The sequence below is a fragment of the Chiloscyllium punctatum genome, chromosome 3 (genome assembly GCF_047496795.1).
Source record: "Chiloscyllium punctatum isolate Juve2018m chromosome 3, sChiPun1.3, whole genome shotgun sequence".
NCBI classification, from domain to species: Eukaryota; Metazoa; Chordata; class Chondrichthyes; order Orectolobiformes; family Hemiscylliidae; genus Chiloscyllium; species Chiloscyllium punctatum.
Genome location: NC_092741.1, coordinates 4,550,641 through 4,570,569, shown reverse-complemented (window position 1 = coordinate 4,570,569; position 19,929 = coordinate 4,550,641). Strand labels below are relative to the sequence as shown.

Below are 19,929 nucleotides of genomic sequence, written 5' to 3'. Positions count from 1 at the left end.
AACAAGGACAGAACACCCCTGGTGCTCACCTTCCACCCTACCAACCTTCGCATAAACCAAATCATCCGCCGACATTTCCGCCACCTCCAAACAGACCCCACCACCAGGGATATATTTCCCTCCCCACCCCTTTCCGCCTTCCGCAAAGACCGTTCCCTCCGTGACTACCTGGTCAGGTCCACGCCCCCCTACAATCCACCCTCCCATCCTGGCACTTTCCCCTGCCACCGCAGGAACTGTAAAACCTGCGCCCACACCTTCTCCCTCACCTCTATCCAAGGCCCTAAAGGAGCCTTCCACATCCATCAAAGTTTTACCTGCACATCCACTAATATCATTTATTGTATCCGTTGCTCCCGATGCGGTCTCCTCTACATTGGGGGAGACTGGGTGCCTCCTAGCAGAGCGCTTTAGGGAACATCTCTGGGACACCCGCACCAATCAACCACACCGACCCGTGGCCCAACATTTCAACTCCCCCTCCCACTTTGCATTTTGGTTACTCCAACCAAAGTGAATCACCTCACACTTGTCCGCATTAAACTCCATTTGCCACCTCTCAGCCCAGCTCTGCAGCTTATCTATGTCTCTCTGTAACCTACAACATCCTTTGTCACTATCCACAACTCCACCGACCTTAGTGTCATCTGCAAATTTACTAACCCACCCTTCTACGCCCTCATCCAGGTCATTTATAAAAGTGACGAACAGCAGTGGACCCAACACTGACCCTTGCGGTACACCAATGGTAACTGGGCTCCAGGATGAACATTTCCCATCAACCACCACCCTCTGTCTTCTTTCAGCAAACCAACTCCTGATCCAAACTGTTATATCTCCCACAATCCCATTCCTCCGCATTTTGTACAATAGCCTACTGTGGGGAACCTTATCGAACGCCTTGCTGAAATCCATATCAACCGGTTTACTCTCATCTACCTGTTTGGTCACCTTCTCAAAGAACTCAATAAGGTTTGTGAGACACGACTTACCCTTCACAAAACCGTGCTGACTATCCCTAATCAAATTATTCTTTTCCTGATGATTATAAATCCTCACTCTAATAACCTTTTCCAACACTTTACCAATAACTGAAGTAAGGCTCACTGGTCTATAATTACCAGGATTGTCTCTACTCCCCTTCTTGTTCAGGGGAACCACATTTGCTATCCTCCAGTCTTCTGGCACGATTCCTGCAGACAATGACAAAGGCTTGGCAATCTCCTCCCTGGCTTCCCAGAGGATCCTAGGATAAATCCCATCCGGCCCACGGGACTTATCTATTTTCACACTCTGCAGGATTTCTAAAACCTCTTCCTTGTGAACCTCAATCCCACCAGGACTCTCCTCGACAACATTGTCATTTTCTAGAGTGAATACTGTCGAAAAATATTCATTAAGTGCTTCCCCCATCTCCTCTGATTCCACACACAACTTCCCACTACTATCCTTGATTGGCCCTAATCTTACTCTCGTCATTCTTTTATGCCTTAAATACCTATAGAAAGCCTTCGGATTTACCCAGATCCTAACCACCAACAACTTCCCATGTCCCCTCCTGGCTCTTCTGAGCTCTCTCTTTAGGTCTTTCCTGGCTACCTTGTAACCCTCAAGTGCCCTAACTGAGACTTCACATCGCATCCTAACATAAGCCTTCTTCTTCCTCGTGACCTGAGATTCCACTTCCTTTGTAAACCACGGCTCCCGTGCTCTACAGCTTCTTGCCTTCCTGACAGGTACATACTTATCTAGGACACACAGTCACGTTCCTTGAATAAGCTCCACATTTCTAATGTGCCTCTCCCCTGCAGTTTCCTTCCCCATCCTATGCTTCCTAAATCTTGCCTAATTGTATTGTAATTGCCTTTCCCCCAGCTGTAACTCTTGCCCAGTGGTATACACCTATCCTTTTCTATCACTAAAGTAAACATAACAGAATTGTGATCGCTATCACCAAAGTGCTCACCTACTTCCAAGTCTAACACCTGACCGGGCTCATTACCCAGTACCAAATCTAATGTGGCTTCGCCCCCTTGTAGGCCTGTCTACATACTGGGTCAGGAAGCCCTCCTACACACACTGGACAAAAACTGATTCATCTATAGTACTCGTACTATAGTGTCCCCAGTCAACATTTGGAAAGTTGAAGTCCCCCATGACAACTACCCTGTCTTTCTCACTCCTACCGAGAACCATCTTTGCTATCCTTTCCTGTACATCTCTGGCACTATAGAAACCTCCCAACAGGGTGACCTCTCATTTCCTGTTTCTAACCTCAGCCCATACTACCTCAGTTGACGAGTCCCCAAACATCCTTCCTGCAACGGTAATACTGTCCTTGACCAACAATGCCACACCTCCCCCTCTTTTACCACCTTCTCTGTTTTTACTGAAACATCTAAATCCTGGAACCTGCAACAACCATTCCTGTCCCTGCTCTAACCATATCTCCAAAATGTCCACATCGAAGTCTGGGAGTGCAGGTCCATTGTACCCTGAAGGTTGCTGTACAGTTGGATAGAGTGATCAAGGCGGCATATAGTATGCTTGCCTTCACTGGACGGGGCATTGAGTATAAGAGCAGGCAGGTCATGTTAAAATTGTACAAAACATTGGTTTGACTGCATTTAGAATACTGTGTACAGTTCTGGTCGCCACATTACCAAAAGGATGTGGACCCTTTGGAGAGGGTGCAGGGAAGGTTTACGAGGATGTTGCCTGGTATGGAAGGTGCGAGCTATGAAGAGAGGTTGAGTAGGTTAGGTTTGTGTTCATTAGAGAGGAGGCGATTGGGGGGCAGGGACCTGATTGAGGTATACAAAATCATGAAGGGTATAAACAGGGTGGATGAAGACAAGCTTTTTCCCAGGGTGAGGAATTCAATAACGAGAGATCACGCTTTCAAGATGAGAGGCGAAGCGTTTAAGGGGGATACATGTGGCAAGTATTTTACACAGAGGGTGGTGGGTGTCTGGAACGCGTTGCCAGCAGAGGTGTTGGAGGCAGAGCACGGTAGATTCATTTAAGATGCATTAGGACAGATGCATGAGTAGGTGGGGAGCAGAGGGATACAGATGGTTAGGAATTGACCGACAGGTTTAAACAGTACATTTGGATTGGCTCAGGCTTGGAGTGCCGCACTGTGGGCGGGTCAGCGCTGAGGGAGTGCCGCACTGTGGGCGGGTCAGCGCTGAGGGAGTGCCGCACTGTGGGCGGGTCAGCGCTGAGGGAGTGCCGCACTGTGGGCGGGTCAGCGCTGAGGGAGTGCCGCACTGTGGGCGGGTCAGCGCTGAGGGAGTGCCGCACTGTGGGCGGGTCAGCGCTGAGGGAGTGCCGCACTGTAGGCGGGTCAGCGCTGAGGGAGTGCCGCACTGTAGGCGGGTCAGCGCTGAGGGAGTGCCGCACTGTGGGCGGGTCAGCGCTGAGGGAGTGCCGCACTGTGGGAGGGTCAGCGCTGAGGGAGTGCCGCACTGTGGGCGGGTCAGCGCTGAGGGAGTGCCGCACTGTGGGCGGGTCAGCGCTGAGGGAGTGCCGCACTGTCGGAGGGCCAGCGCTGAGGGAGTGCCGCACTATGGGAGGGTCAGCGCTGAGGGAGTGCCGCACTGTGGGCGGGTCAGCGCTGAGGGAGTGCCGCACTGTGGGCGGGTCAGCGCTGAGGGAGTGCCGCACTGTGGGCGGGTCAGCGCTGAGGGAGTGCCGCACTGTGGGCGGGTCAGCGCTGAGGGAGTGCCGCACTGTGGGCGGGTCAGCGCTGAGGGAGTGCCGCACTGTGGGAGGGTCAGCGCTGAGGGAGTGCCGCACTGTGGGAGGGTCAGCGCTGAGGGAGTGCCGCACTGTGGGCGGGTCAGCGCTGAGGGAGTGCCGCACTGTCGGAGGGCCAGCGCTGAGGGAGTGCGGCACTGTGGGAGGGTCAGCGCTGAGGGAGTGCCGCACTGTGGGAGGGTCAGCGGTGAGGGAGTGCCGCACTGTGGGAGGGTAGTGCTGAGGGAGTGCCGCACTGTGGGAGGGGAGTGCTGAGGGAGTGCCGCACTGTGGGAGGGTCAGTGCTGAGGGAGACTGTCTGAGGAATGTGTGCTGCACAGGTTCCTACTGAACCTGTAAACAATGCTCCAGTCAGTGGCGGTTCACATCCACCAAAGCACTGTGATGTCTGTCCAAATAAAAACACAGCTGGTTCCTTTCCTGGTCATACCAGCCTGCGCCCAGATGGCGCAGCAAGCGTAAATAACCCAGGCTGACCAAAATAAACAAAAAACAGTTTTTCCAGTGACAACCACATCCTGAGAAATGAGCAACAACAAAGGGCACTGTAATGATCCAGATTTGGTTTGCAGCCTTGTCTGTACAAAACAGTCTTTTTATTCATTCCTGAGGGCAGCACTGGAACATCCAGCATTTATTGGCCGTCCTTAGCTGTCCTTGAGAAGGTGGTGGTGAGCTACTGTCCATGTGCTTTATCTGGACCCACAATGCCATTGGGGGGAATCCTAGGATTTTGACCCAACAATAGTGGAGGAACAGTGATATATTTCCAACGCAAGATGGTGAGGAGCTTGGAGGAGAACTTGCAGGGGATGGTGTTCCCATGTAGCTGCTGCCCTTGTCCTTCCAGATGGAAGTGGTTGTGGGTCTGGAAGGTGCTGTCTGAGGATATTTGGCGAATTTCTGCAGTGCATCTTGTAGATGGTACAGAGCGTCAATGGGGGAGGGTGTGAATGTTTGTGGGTGTGGTGCCAATCAAGCGGCTGCTTTGTCCAGGATGGTGCTGAGTTTCTTGAGTGTTGTTGGAGCTGGGCCCATCCAGGGCAAGTGGGGAGTATGCCATCCCACTCCTGACTTGTGCCTTATAGATGGTGGACAGGTTTTGGGGAGTTACTCGCTGCAGTATACCCAGTCTGTTGTAAAATCTTTGGACTGTAGTAGAAAACTTGAGCACCCTTTGGAAACCCACACAGAAATGGAAAGAAGGTACAAACTCCACACAGACAGTAACCGGAGGCTGGAATCAAAGCTGGGTCCCCGGTGCTGAGGCAGCAGTGCTAACCACTGAGCTGTCCCCACTTCCAGCCGTTATATTTATAGGAATTACTGGTCAATGATAACCCTCAGGATTTTGACCGGGAGGGATTCAGTGCTGGTAACCCTACTAAACATCAAGGGGGGGATGGTTAGATAGACTGGTTTTGAAGCTGGTTATTGCCTGACACTTGTATTGCACAAATATCATTTCCCGCTTGTCAGCCTGAGTTTGGCTACTGTCCAGACGTTGCTGCATTTGAACATGAACAGCTTCAGTGTCTGAGGAACCACAAATGGTTTTGAACATTGTGCAATCATTGGTGAACATCTCCACTTTTGACTTTATAATGAAAGGAAGGTCATTGATGAAGCAGCTGAAGATGGTCTAGTCTAGACACTACCCTGAGGAGCTCCTGTAGACCCTAAGACCATAAGATGGAGGAGAATAGGCCATTCAATCTACTCCTGCTCTGCCATTCAATGAGATCACAGTTTATCTGAGAACCTTCAACCGCACTTCCCTCTTTTCCTTGACTCTCTTACTAATTAAAAAACTTTGAATATACTGGTCCAAGCCGACCCGATACCCGAAACTGAACTAGTCCCGCTTACCTGCGTTTGGCCCATACCCTTCTAAACCCTTCCCCTTCACGTACCTGTCTAACTGTCTAAATGTCTTTTAATTGTTGTAATTGTACCCAGCTTAACCACTTCCACTGGCAGCTCGTTCCAAACATGCACCACCCTGTGTAAGCAATGGAAGTGATCTATTCAGATGTACAGAAGGTCTGTGACAAGGTGCTGCATGGGAAGCTGCTGAATAAGGAAGTAGCCCATGGTGCTCAGGCCAAAGCCCTGGCACTGATAGAGGATTAACTGATGGGCAGAAGGCAGGGAGGCCTTTGTCAGAATGGCAGCCAGTACATAGTGGAGTTCCACAGGGGTTTGTTTTGAGACCACAACTAGTCACATTGTATATTAATAAGCTGGATGAAGGAATTGAGGGCATTGTTGCTAAATTCGCAGATGACACAAAGCTAGGTGGAGGAACGTATTCTCAATCAATGTTCAGATGGCCTGACCAAAGAAAGGGCAAAATCTGACCTCCTCTTGGGAAACTAGGCAGGGCAAGTGACTGATATAATAGTGCAGGAGCACTTTGGGACCACTGATTTTAATTCTCTTAGTTTTAAAATGGTTATGGAAAAGGATAGGCTTGATCCACAAGCTAAAGTTCTAAATTGGGACAAGGTCAATTTTAATGGTATTGGACAGGAACTTTCAAAAGTTGATGATTGGGGAGGCTGTTCGCAGGTAAAGGGACATCAGGCAAGTGAGAGGCTTTCGAAAACGAGGTAACGAGAGTTCAAGGACAACATGTTCGTGCCAGTGTGAAGGGCAAGGCTGGCAGGAGGAGGAAACACTGGATGACGAGAGACATTGAGGCTCTGGTCAAGAAAGTGGAGGAGACATGTATCAGGTACAGACAGCTGGGGTCAAGTGAAGCCCCTGAGGAGTACAGGGGGTGTAGCAGTACACTTAAAAGGGAAATCAGAATGGCAAGAAGAGATAACTTTGGCAGATAAGATTAGAGAGAATCCAAAAGATTGCAAAACGACTATTGTAGCTTGGATCTCAATGACAAGACAGAATATAGGAAACTAATCAAGTGCTTAGCAGCATGGTGTATGGACAACAACCCCTCCATTAACAGCAGCGAAATCAAAGAGCCGGTCATTGACTTTAGGAAGTGTAGTAGAGGACACACCCCTGTCAGTATCAATGGGTGCTGAGGTGGAGGTGATCAACTGCTTCAAGTTCACAGGAGTAAAGATCACCAACTATTTTTCCTAGATCATTCACGTTGATGCTACAGTCAAGAAAGCACAGCAATGCCTCTACTCCCTCAGAAGGAGAAGGAAATGCAGCCTGTCCACAATGGCCTTGACCAGTTTTTATAGATGCACCATAGAAAGCATCCTATCCGAATACTCCACAGCTCGGGATGGCAATTGCTCTGCCCAAGACCACAAGAAATTACAGAGAGTTGTGAACGCAGCAAGTCCATCACAAAAACAAATTTTACGTACAATGCCTCCATCTATACTTCCCCCTGTCTCGGGAAAGCAGCCAACACAACCAAACACCCTTCCCAACCTGGGTATACTCTTCCACTGGGCAGAAGATACAACAGATTGAAAACATGTACCAACAGATTTAAGGAGAGCTTCTTCCCTGCTGTTATCAGACTTCTGAACAGATCTCTCAATTGTTCATGTTGATCTCTCTCTGCACCATCTCTGCGGCTGCAACAATGTATTCTGCACTCTGTTCAGCTCCCCTGATGCATGGTACAATCTGCCTGTTTAGCACGCACAACAACACTTTTCACTGTATCTCGGTACTTGGGACAATAGTAGATGTAGAGCACGGAAACAGAGACTTTGGTCCAACTCGCCCATGCCAACCAGATATTCCAACCTTAGCTAGTCCCATTTGCCAGCAACCAGGCCATATCCCTCCAAACCCTTCCTATTCATATACCCATCCAGATGCCTCTTAAATGTTGTAATTTTACCAGCCTCCACCACTTCTTCTGGCAGCTCATTCCATACACCTTCTGTGTGAAAAAGTTGCTCCTTAAGTCTCTTTTATATCTTTCCCCTCTCATCCTAAACCTATGCCCTCTAGTTCTGGACTCCCCGACCCCAGGAAAACGACTTTGTGTATTTACCCTATCCATGCCCCTCATGATTTTGTAAACCTCTAAGGTCACCCTTCAGCCTCTGATGCTCCAGGGAAAACAGCCCAAGCCTGTTCAGCCTCTCCCTGTAGCTCAGATCCTCCAACCCTGGCAACATCCTTGTAAATCTTTTCTGAACCCTTTCAACTTTCACAACATCTTTCCGATAGGAAGGAGACCAGAATTGCACGCAATATTCCAACAGTGGCCTAACCAATGTCCTGTACAGCCGCAACATGACCTCCCAACTCCTGTACTCAATACTCTGACCAATAAAGGAAAGCATACCAAACGCCTTCTTCACTATCCTATCTACCTGTGACTCCACTTTCAAGGAGCTATGAACCTGCACTCCAAGGTCTCTTTGTTCAGCAACACTCCCTAGGACCTTACCATTAAGTGTATAAGTCCTGCTAAGATTTGCTTTCCCAAAATGCAGCACCTCGCATTTATCTAAATGAAACTCCATCTGCCACTTCTCAGCCCATTGGCCCATCTGGTCCAGATCCTGTTGTAATCTGAGGTAACCCTTTTTGCTGTCCACTACACCTCCAATTTTGGTGTCATCTGTACAACTTACTAACTGTATCTCTTACACTCACATCCATTTGAAGAGCCTTTTAACACATGCACCCTCACTGTTGCAGTTATGGTCTTGCAATGGCCCGTCCTCCTTCCCATCACACCACTCCTCCCCCCCCAAAACCCTACCCCATGCCTGAACCTTTTTGACCCTTCCAGTCCTGTGCTTCCCTTTGACCATGTCTCAGTGAATGTTCACAATATCATATTCCCACATGCTCAGCAACACTCATCAAATTCATCGGCCTATTGGTCAGGCTCCTTGCATTAAAGTAGATACAGTTTGGCTTTCCAGTTCTGCCATGTGCCTTCTCATACCCCTGTTTTCTTCAGATTCAATCAGATTAGATTCCCTACAGTGTGGAAACAGGCCCTTCGGCCCATCTAGTCCACACCGACCCGCCGAAGAATAACCCACCCAGACCAATTCCCTTAACTAATGCACCTAACTCTATGGCAATTTAGCGTGGCCAATTCACCTGACCTGCACATCTTTGGACTGTGGGAGGAAACCCACGCAGACATGGAGAGAATGTACAAACTCCACACTGACAGTCACCCAAGGCTGGAATCGAACCCGGGTCCCTGGTGCTGTGAGGCAGCAGTACTAACCTGCTGACCATCCTTGTATTCTTTCAATATCTGACTGGACCTTGCTCCAGACTTTACACCCACTCTGTGCTCCACCTCTAATCAGTTTAAAACCTCATCAGCATGAACCAACCCAGGATATCGGACCCATCCTGGTTCAGGTGCAGCTTGTACAACTCCCACCGACCCAGGGACTGTCCCAGTGACCCAAAAATCGAAAGGCGTCCCTCCTACATCATCCCTTTAGCCACATGTTCATCTGATCTAATTCCTATACTCAGTAGTGAGAGGCACTAGGAGCCCTCCTTTTTAATCGACTAACTCTGAAATTCCTGTTCCAGGACCTCATGTCTTTTTTTACTCCATGTCATTGGTACAGACATGTACCACAACTGCTGGCAGTTCACCCGCCCCCTTCAGAATGGCCTGCAGCTGCTCAGAGACATTCCTGACCCTGCCACCAGAAGGAACATACTATTCCAGAGTCTTGTTTATTGCCACTGAACCGTCCATCAGTTCCCTTTAAAATCAAATCCCGTATCAGTACAGCTCTCCCAGTCTTTTCCCTCCCCTGCTGTGCACAAACTATGGTGCCATAAACCTGCACACTGCATAAACCAACACACTGCATCCACCTGGACACCCCGCGCTGGCCTATTACCTGCCCTCGACCTCTTCATTTCCAACTGCCACCGGGACATTAACCGCCTCAACCTGCCTACCTCCCTCCCCCACTCCAACCTCTCACCCTCACAACACGCAGCCCTCCAATCCCTCTGCTCCAATCCCAACCTCACCAACAAGCCAGCAGATAAAGGGGGCGCAGTGGTAGTCTGGCGCACTGACCTCTACACCGCTGAAGCCAAACGCCAACTCGAGGACACCTCTTCCTACTGCCCCCTCGACCATGACCCCACCCCCCATCACCAAACCAGCATCTCCCAGACCATACAGAACCTCATCACTTCAGGAGATCTCCCACCCACAGCTTCCAACCTCATAGTCCGGGAACCCCGCACTGCCCGGTTCTACCACCTTCCCAAGATCCACAAGCCTGACCACCCTGGCCGACCCATTGTCTCAGCATGCTCCTGCCCCACTGAACTCATCTCTACCTACCTCGACACTGTACTATTCCCCCTAGTTCAGGAACTCCCCACATACGTTCGAGACACCACCCACGCCCTCCACCTCCTCCACGACCTCCGTTTTCCCCGGCCCCCAACGCCTCATCTTCACCATAGATATCCAATCCCTCTACACCTCCATCCGCCATGACCAGGGCCTCCAAGCCCTCAGTTTTTTCCTCTCCAGACGTCCCCAACAGTACCCTTCCACCGACAATCTCATTCGTTTGGCCGAACTGGTCCTCACCCTTAATTTCTACTTTGAATCCTCCCACTTCCTCCAGACCAAAGGGGTAGCCATGGGCACACGTATGGGCCCCAGCTATGCCTGTCTCTTTGTTGGATACGTAGAACAGTTGATCTTCCGTAATTACACCGGCACCACTCCCCACCTCTTCCTCCGCTACATTGATGACTGCATCGGCGCCACCTCGTGCTCCCGCGAGGAGGTTGAGCAATTCATCAACTTCACCAACACATTCCACCCTGACCTTAAATTTACCTGGACCATCTCTGACACCTCCCTCCCCTTCCTGGATCTCTCCATCTCCATTAATGACGACCAACTTGACACTGACATTTTTTACAAACCCACCGACTTCCACAGCTATCTGGATTACACCTCTTCCCACCCTATCTCTTGCAAAAATGCCATCCCGTATTCCCAATTCCTCCGCCTCCGCCGGATCTGCTCCCAAGAGGACCAGTTCCACCACAGAACACACCAGATGGCCTCCCTCTTTAGAGACCGCAATTTCCCTTCCCACGTGGTTAAAGGTGCCCACCAACGCATCTCGTCGACATCCCGCACCTCCACCCTCAGACCCCACCCCTCCAACCGTAACAAGGACAGAACGCCCCTGGTGCTCACCTTCCACCTTACCAACCTTCGCATAAACCAAATCATCCGCCGACATTTCCACCACCTCCAAACAGACCCCATCACCAGGGAGATATTTCCCTCCCCACCCCTTTCCGCCTTCCGCAAAGACCGTTCCCTCCGTGACTACCTGGTCAGGTCCACGCCTCCAAACAACCCACCCTCCAATCCTGGCACTTTCCCCTGCCACCGCAGGAACTATAAAACCTGCGCCCACACCACCTCCCTCACCTCTATCCAAGGCCCTAAAGGAGCCTTCCACATCCAAAGGTTTGCTTGCACATCCACCAATATAATTTATTGTATCCGTTGCTCCCGATGAGGTCTCCTCTACATTGGGGAGACTGGGCGCCTCCTAGCAGAGCGCTTTAGGGAACATCTCCGGGACACCCGCACCAATCAACCACACCGCCCCGTGGCCCAACATTTCAACTCCCCCTCCCACTCTGCCGAGGACATGGAGGTCCTGGGCCTCCTTCACCACCGCTCCCTCACCACCAGACGCCTGGAGGAAGAACGCCTCATCTTCCACCTCGGAACACTTCAACCCCGGGCATCAATGTGGACTTCAACAGTTTCCTCATTTCCCCTTCCCCCACCTCACCCTAGTTCCAAACTTCCAGCTCAGCACTGTCCCCATGACTTGTCCGGACTTGTCCTACCTGCCTATCTCCTTTTCCACCTATCCACTCCACCCTCCTCCCTGACCTATCACCTTCATCCCCTCCCCCACTCACCCATTGTACTCTATACTACTTTCTCCCCACCCCCACCCTCCGCTCGCTTATCTCTCCACGCTTCAGGCTCACTGCCTTTATTCCTGATGAAGGGCTTTTGCCCGAAACGTCGATTTCGAAGCTCCTTGGATGCTGCCTGAACTGCTGTGCTCTTCCAGCACCACTAATCCAGAATCAGGTTTCCAGCATCTGCAGTCATTGTTTTTACCTCGGTGCCATAAACCTGCCTACTGCTTCTTTCTCCGACAGACCATCCACCTCCCCAAACAGTATCCAATCGAGTCTGTTGGAGGGGGGATTGGCCACAGTGGACCCCTGCACGGTCTTCCTGGTGGTCAACCAACACGCCTCTGTCTGTGAAGTCCTTGCTGTGGTGTGACCTGCTTGCTAACTGCGTTATCCACAACGTCCTCAGCATCATGGATGCTCCATAATGAGTCCATCCATAGCTCCAGGCGCTCCATGCTGCAGCTCAACACACCACCTATGTATGTGAGGAGCATTCCAAGGAGCTAGATCTCCGCCATAGCTGGCAGCCATCTAATAATTCTTTAGAAATTATCAATTGTTTAAGTACAGTCACGCTCTGTGAGGTATTTTCCCAAGCCAGCTCAGCCAATCTGGGCCTCCCACTTTCCCCGTTTCCCAGAATCATATTTAGCAGCTTTGTTTCAGATTGCACGAGCTGACTTTTAAACATAATGTGAAATGCTATCACATGCAGTCACTCATCCCGAATAGCTCTTTATCAAATTGTTAATTAGCGCTTTTTCACAAAAATAGCCTGTCCTCTCATCTGCTTCTCAACGTGGTGCTCTAGAAAACCATCCCTCTCACACACCAGAATCTTATCCTGCACAGCTTCAGTGCTCAGTTGGTTTACCCAGGTGACGTGCAGACTGAAGTCACACACAATAACTGTGCTGCTGATGCTATAAGCTTCTCTCCTCTCCAATGTACCCTCTAACATGTGCACTCCAAGATAGCAGTGCACAGCGACTGGCATGGGAACACCAAGGGAGGCGATCATTTCTAGAGTTCCGGGAGTCACTGCTGTGTTCACACCTCAGAGGCCCGTGATTCCAGAGAGAAAATTAGAGGGAACACTGGGCATCTCCTGATGAATGCCATGCCCTAGGCTGTCACTATCTCATGCCCCTTGATTTTACTTGCTCCCACCCTGTCCAATTCCACACATTGTTTTCCTGATCTGGGATCCTCCCTTCCTCATGTACTCATCCTATCCTTAATGACCAGCGCAACTTCACCTCCTTTTCCTTCTTGTCTGTCCTTCCTAAACGGCGAGTATCCTTGAATATTCAGTTCCCAGTCCTGGTCACCGTGCAGCCATGTCTCTGTAATGACAATCAGATCATACCCATGAAGCTCTAATTGTACCTTTAGATCGTCTGTCTTGATCTGAAAGTTGTGTGTATTCCGTGAGAGTGCCCTTAACTGGGTCTTGTTGACATCATTTCACTTTCGATGTCTACTCAGTTGTTCCTTCTACCATCTCACCTCCCTAACATTGTTCAACGTCCTGTTACCAACTTCACTTCCTTCTAAATTGAGTTACCCCTCAGATTCCCACCACTCTGTCAAGCTAGTTCAAACCCAATCCAACAGCCCCAGCCAATCTCCCAGTGAGGAGACCAGTCCCACTCCCATTAAGGTGTCACCCTGGAATGGTGACTCAGGTCCCCCTGCCCCAGAGTCAGTGCCAGTGCCTCAGAGATCTGCTGCACCCTGCCTCCTATACCAGCGTTTCAGCCACGTGTTCACTTGGTAAATACTATGGTTCTTATGTTCACGTGTACGTGGCACGGGGAGTAATCCCTGGGTTACAGCTCAAGGTCCTACATTTTGTTTTCCTTCCCAACTCAGTAAAACCTGCCATCAGGAGCTCATTCCCCTTCCTACCGATATCCTCGGTACCAACATACCTTCTCATCCCAGACGATGTCCTGCAGCCGCTCTGAGTGTGTATTAGGGAAGCAACACACCATCCTGGAACTACCCTTACTACCACAGAGACAGCTGCTCCATCCCCTGGCTGTGGAATTCCTTCTGACACCCTCATTCTGCTTCATCACAAGTAAAGCTCAGCTGCCCGTGGGGCCATGGGCTTCGCTGGGGTCACACCCTCCTAAAAAACCATTGTCTTTACTCATTTCCAAAATGCAATACGAACCATGAGCATGATAGACTCATGGAGTCTCCACACTCGGTGCGGGCTGAGCTTGCCTGGTCTTCCCCCCTTCCCACCCTGCCTGGAGGCTTCTGAGCTGTGGAGTAATCACCTCCCAATACGTGCCCCTCAACGTACTCCCATCACAGGGAGATAGAGCAGGGGCTCAGCTGGGAGAGTTGGCAACACTTCTTGCATATTCATTCTACTTGTCTGCACCTCTCAGTGACACTGACTGTCACAGGGTCCCCACCCCCTCCCCTCAGTGACACTGACCGTCACAGGGTCCCCACCCCCTCCTCTCAGTGACACTGACTGTCACAGGGTCCCCACCCCCTCCTCTCAGTGACACTGTCACAGGGTCCCCACCCCCTCCTCTCAGTGACACTGACTGTCACAGGGTCCCCACCCCCTCCTCTCAGTGACACCGTCACAGGGTCCCCACCCCCTCCTCTCAGTGACACCGTCACAGGGTCCCCACCCCCTCCTCTCAGTGACACCGTCACAGGGTCCCCACCCCCTCCTCTCAGTGACACCGTCACAGGGTCCCCACCCCCTCCTCTCAGTGACACCGTCACAGGGTCCCCACCCCCTCCTCTCAGTGACACTGACTGTCACAGGGTCCCCACCCCCTCCTCTCAGTGACACTGACTGTCACAGGGTCCCCACCCCCTCCTCTCAGTGACACTGACTGTCACAGGGTCCCCACCCCCTCCTCTCAGTGACACTGTCACAGGGTCCCCACCCCCTCCTCTCAGTGACACTGTCACAGGGTCCCCACCCCCTCCTCTCAGTGACACTGACTGTCACAGGGTCCCCACCCCCCCCCCCTCAGTGACACTGTCACAGGGTCCCCACCCCCTCCTCTCAGTGACACTGTCACAGGGTCCCCACCCCCTCCTCTCAGTGACACTGTCACAGGGTCCCCACCCCCTCCTCTCAGTGACACTGTCACAGGGTCCCCACCCCCTCCCCTCAGTGACACCGTCACAGGGTCCCCACCCCCTCCTCTCAGTGACACCGTCACAGGGTCCCCACCCCCTCCTCTCAGTGACACCGTCACAGGGTCCCCACCCCCTCCTCTCAGTGACACTGTCACAGGGTCCCCAGCCCCTCCCCTCAGTGACACTGTCACAGGGTCCCCACCCCCTCCCCTCAGTGACACTGTCACAGGGTCCCCTCCCCCTCCTCTCAGTGACACCGTCACAGGGTCCCCACCCCCTCCTCTCAGTGACACTGTCACAGGGTCCCCACCCCCTCAGTGACACTGTCACAGGGTCCCCACCCCCTCCCCTCAGTGACACTGTCACAGGGTCCCCTCCCCCTCCTCTCAGTGACACCGTCACAGGGTCCCCACCCCCTCCCCTCAGTGACACTGTCACAGGGTCCCCACCCCCTCCTCTCAGTGACACTGTCACAGGGTCCCCACCCCCTCAGTGACACTGTCACAGGGTCCCCACCCCCTCCCCTCAGTGACACTGTCACAGGGTCCCCACCCCCTCCTCTCAGTGACACCGTCACAGGGTCCCCACCCCCCTCCCCTCAGTGACACCGTCACAGGGTCCCCACCCCCTCCTCTCAGTGACACTGTCACAGGGTCCCCACCCCCTCCTCTCAGTGACACTGTCACAGGGTCCCCACCCCCTCCTCTCAGTGACACTGTCACAGGGTCCCCACCCCCTCCTCTCAGTGACACTGTCACAGGGTCCCCACCCCCTCCCCTCAGTGACACTGTCACAGGGTCCCCACCCCCTCCTCTCAGTGACACTGACTGTCACAGGGTCCCCACCCCCTCCTCTCAGTGACACTGACTGTCACAGGGTCCCCACCCCCTCCTCTCAGTGACACTGTCACAGGGTCCCCTCCCCCTCCTCTCAGTGACACCGTCACAGGGTCCCCACCCCCTCCTCTCAGTGACACTGACTGTCACAGGGTCCCCACCCCCTCCCCTCAGTGACACTGTCACAGGGTCCCCACCCCCTCCTCTCAGTGACACTGTCACAGGGTCCCCACCCCCTCCTCTCAGTGACACCGTCACAGGGTCCCCACCCCCTCCTCTCAGTGACACCGTCACAGGGTCCCCACCCCCTCCTCTCAGTGACACCGTCACAGGGTCCCCACCCCCTCCCCTCAGTGACACCGTCACAGTGTCCCCACCCCCTCCTCTCAGTGACACCGTCACAGGGTCCCCACCCCCTCCCCTCAGTGACACTGTCACAGGGTCCCCACCCCCTCCTCTCAGTGACACCGTCACAGGGTCCCCACCCCCTCCTCTCAGTGACACCGTCACAGGGTCCCCACCCCCTCCTCTCAGTGACACTGTCACAGGGTCCCCACCCCCTCCTCTCAGTGACACCGTCACAGGGTCCCCACCCCCTCCTCTCAGTGACACCGTCACAGGGTCCCCACCCCCTCCTCTCAGTGACACTGTCACAGGGTCCCCACCCCCTCCTCTCAGTGACACCGTCACAGGGTCCCCACCCCCTCCCCTCAGTGACACCGTCACAGGGTCCCCACCCCCTCCCCTCAGTGACACCGTCACAGGGTCCCCACCCCCTCCTCTCAGTGACACCGTCACAGGGTCCCCACCCCCTCCTCTCAGTGACACTGACTGTCACAGGGTCCCCACCCCCTCCTCTCAGTGACACTGACTGTCACAGGGTCCCCACCCCCTCCTCTCAGTGACACCGTCACAGGGTCCCCACCCCCTCCTCTCAGTGACACCGTCACAGGGTCCCCACCCCCTCCTCTCAGTGACACCGTCACAGGGTCCCCACCCCCTCCTCTCAGTGACACTGACTGTCACAGGGTCCCCACCCCCTCCCCTCAGTGACACTGTCACAGGGTCCCCACCCCCTCCCCTCAGTGACACTGTCACAGGGTCCCCACCCCCTCCTCTCAGTGACACTGTCACAGGGTCCCCACCCCCTCCTCTCAGTGACACCGTCACAGGGTCCCCACCCCCTCCTCTCAGTGACACCGTCACAGGTTCCCCACCCCCTCCTCTCAGTGACACCGTCACAGTGTCCCCACCCCCTCCTCTCAGTGACACCGTCACAGGGTCCCCACCCCCTCCCCTCAGTGACACCGTCACAGGTTCCCCACCCCCTCCCCTCAGTGACACCGTCACAGGGTCCCCACCCCCTCCTCTCAGTGACACCGTCACAGGGTCCCCACCCCCTCCCCTCAGTGACACCGTCACAGGGTCCCCACCCCCTCCTCTCAGTGACACCGTCACAGGGTCCCCACCCCCTCCCCTCAGTGACACCGTCACAGGGTCCCCACCCCCTCCTCTCAGTGACACCGTCACAGGGTCCCCACCCCCTCCCCTCAGTGACACTGTCACAGGGTCCCCACCCCCTCCTCTCAGTGACACTGTCACAGGGTCCCCACCCCCTCCCCTCAGTGACACTGTCACAGGGTCCCCACCCCCTCCTCTCAGTGACACCGTCACAGGGTCCCCACCCCCTCCTCTCAGTGACACTGTCACAGGGTCCCCACCCCCTCCTCTCAGTGACACTGTCACAGGGTCCCCACCCCCTCCCCTCAGTGACACCGTCACAGGGTCCCCACCCCCTCCTCTCAGTGACACTGACTGTCACAGGGTCCCCACCCCCTCCCCTCAGTGACACCGTCACAGGGTCCCCACCCCCTCCTCTCAGTGACACTGACTGTCACAGGGTCCCCACCCCCTCCTCTCAGTGACACTGACTGTCACAGGGTCCCCACCCCCTCCTCTCAGTGACACCGTCACAGGGTCCCCACCCCCTCCTCTCAGTGACACTGTCACAGGGTCCCCACCCCCTCCTCTCAGTGACACTGACTGTCACAGGGTCCCCACCCCCTCCTCTCAGTGACACTGACTGTCACAGGGTCCCCACCCCCTCCTCTCAGTGACACCGTCACAGGGTCCCCACCCCCTCCTCTCAGTGACACTGTCACAGGGTCCCCACCCCCTCCTCTCAGTGACACTGACTGTCACAGGGTCCCCACCCCCTCCTCTCAGTGACACTGTCACAGGGTCCCCACCCCCTCCCCTCAGTGACACTGACTGTCACAGGGTCCCCACCCCCTCCCCTCAGTGACACTGTCACAGGGTCCCCACCCCCTCCCCTCAGTGACACCGTCACAGGTTCCCCACCCCCTCCTCTCAGTGACACTGTCACAGGGTCCTCACCCCCTCCTCTCAGTGACACTGTCACAGGGTCCCCACCCCCTCCTCTCAGTGACACTGACTGTCACAGGGTCCCCACCCCCTCCCCTCAGTGACACCGTCACAGGTTCCCCACCCCCTCCTCTCAGTGACACCGTCACAGGGTCCCCACCCCCTCCTCTCAGTGACACTGTCACAGGGTCCCCACCCCCTCCTCTCAGTGACACTGTCACAGGGTCCCCACCCCCTCCCCTCAGTGACACCGTCACAGGGTCCCCACCCCCTCCCCTCAGTGACACCGTCACAGGGTCCCCACCCCCTCCTCTCAGTGACACCGTCACAGGGTCCCCACCCCCTCCTCTCAGTGACACCGTCACAGGGTCCCCACCCCCTCCTCTCAGTGACACCGTCACAGGTTCCCCACCCCCTCCTCTCAGTGACACCGTCACAGGGTCCCCACCCCCTCCTCTCAGTGACACTGTCACAGGGTCCCCACCCCCTCCTCTCAGTGACACCGTCACAGGGTCCCCACCCCCTCCTCTCAGTGACACTGTCACAGGGTCCCCACCCCCTCCTCTCAGTGACACTGTCACAGGGTCCCCACCCCCTCCCCTCAGTGACACTGACTGTCACAGGGTCCCCACCCCCTCCCCTCAGTGACACCGTCACAGGGTCCCCACCCCCTCCCCTCAGTGACACTGTCACAGGGTCCCCACCCCCTCCCCTCAGTGACACTGTCACAGGGTCCCCACCCCCTCCTCTCAGTGACACTGTCACAGGGTCCCCACCCCCTCCTCTCAGTGACACTGTCACAGGGTCCCCACCCCCTCCTCTCAGTGACACTGTCACAGGGTCCCCACCCCCTCCCCTCAGTGACACTGACTGTCACAGGGTCCCCACCCCCCCCCCCTCAGTGACACCGTCACAGGGTCCCCACCCCCTCCTCTCAGTGACACTGTCACAGGGTCCCCACCCCCTCCTCTCAGTGACACTGTCACAGGGTCCCCACCCCCTCCTCTCAGTGACACTGTCACAGGGTCCCCACCCTCTCCTCTCAGTGACACTGTCACAGGGTCCCCACCCCCTCCTCTCAGTGACACTGTCACAGGGTCCCCACCCCCTCCTCTCAGTGACACTGTCACAGGGTCCCCACCCCCTCCTCTCAGTGACACTGACTGTCACAGGGTCCCCACCCCCTCCTCTCAGTGACACCGTCACAGGGTCCCCACCCCCTCCTCTCAGTGACACCGTCACAGGGTCCCCACCCCCTCCTCTCAGTGACACCGTCACAGGTTCCCCTCCCCCTCCTCTCAGTGACACTGTCACAGGGTCCCCACCCCCTCCTCTCAGTGACACCGTCACAGGTTCCCCTCCCCCTCCTCTCAGTGACACTGTCACAGGGTCCCCACCCCCTCCTCTCAGTGACACTGTCACAGGGTCCCCACCCCCTCCTCTCAGTGACACTGTCACAGGGTCCCCACCCCCTCCTCTCAGTGACACCGTCACAGGGTCCCCACCCCCTCCTCTCAGTGACACCGTCACAGGTTCCCCTCCCCCTCCTCTCAGTGACACTGTCACAGGGTCCCCACCCCCTCCTCTCAGTGACACCGTCACAGGTTCCCCTCCCCCTCCTCTCAGTGACACTGTCACAGGGTCCCCACCCCCTCCTCTCAGTGACACTGTCACAGGGTCCCCACCCCCTCCTCTCAGTGACACTGTCACAGGGTCCCCACCCCCTCCTCTCAGTGACACTGTCACAGGGTCCCCACCCCCTCCTCTCAGTGACACCGTCACAGGTTCCCCACCCCCTCCCCTCAGTGACACTGACTGTCACAGGGTCCCCACCCCCTCCCCTCAGTGACACTGACCGTCACAGGTTCCCCACCCCCTCCTCTCAGTGACACTGACT

At 54.8% G+C, this 19,929-nt stretch overlaps 1 pseudogene; it reads right to left on the bottom strand.

The window, feature by feature from the left end:
• Positions 1 to 19,929, bottom strand: part of LOC140453862 (MAM domain-containing glycosylphosphatidylinositol anchor protein 1-like) — a 90,741-nt pseudogene that overhangs the window by 51,313 nt on the left and 19,499 nt on the right.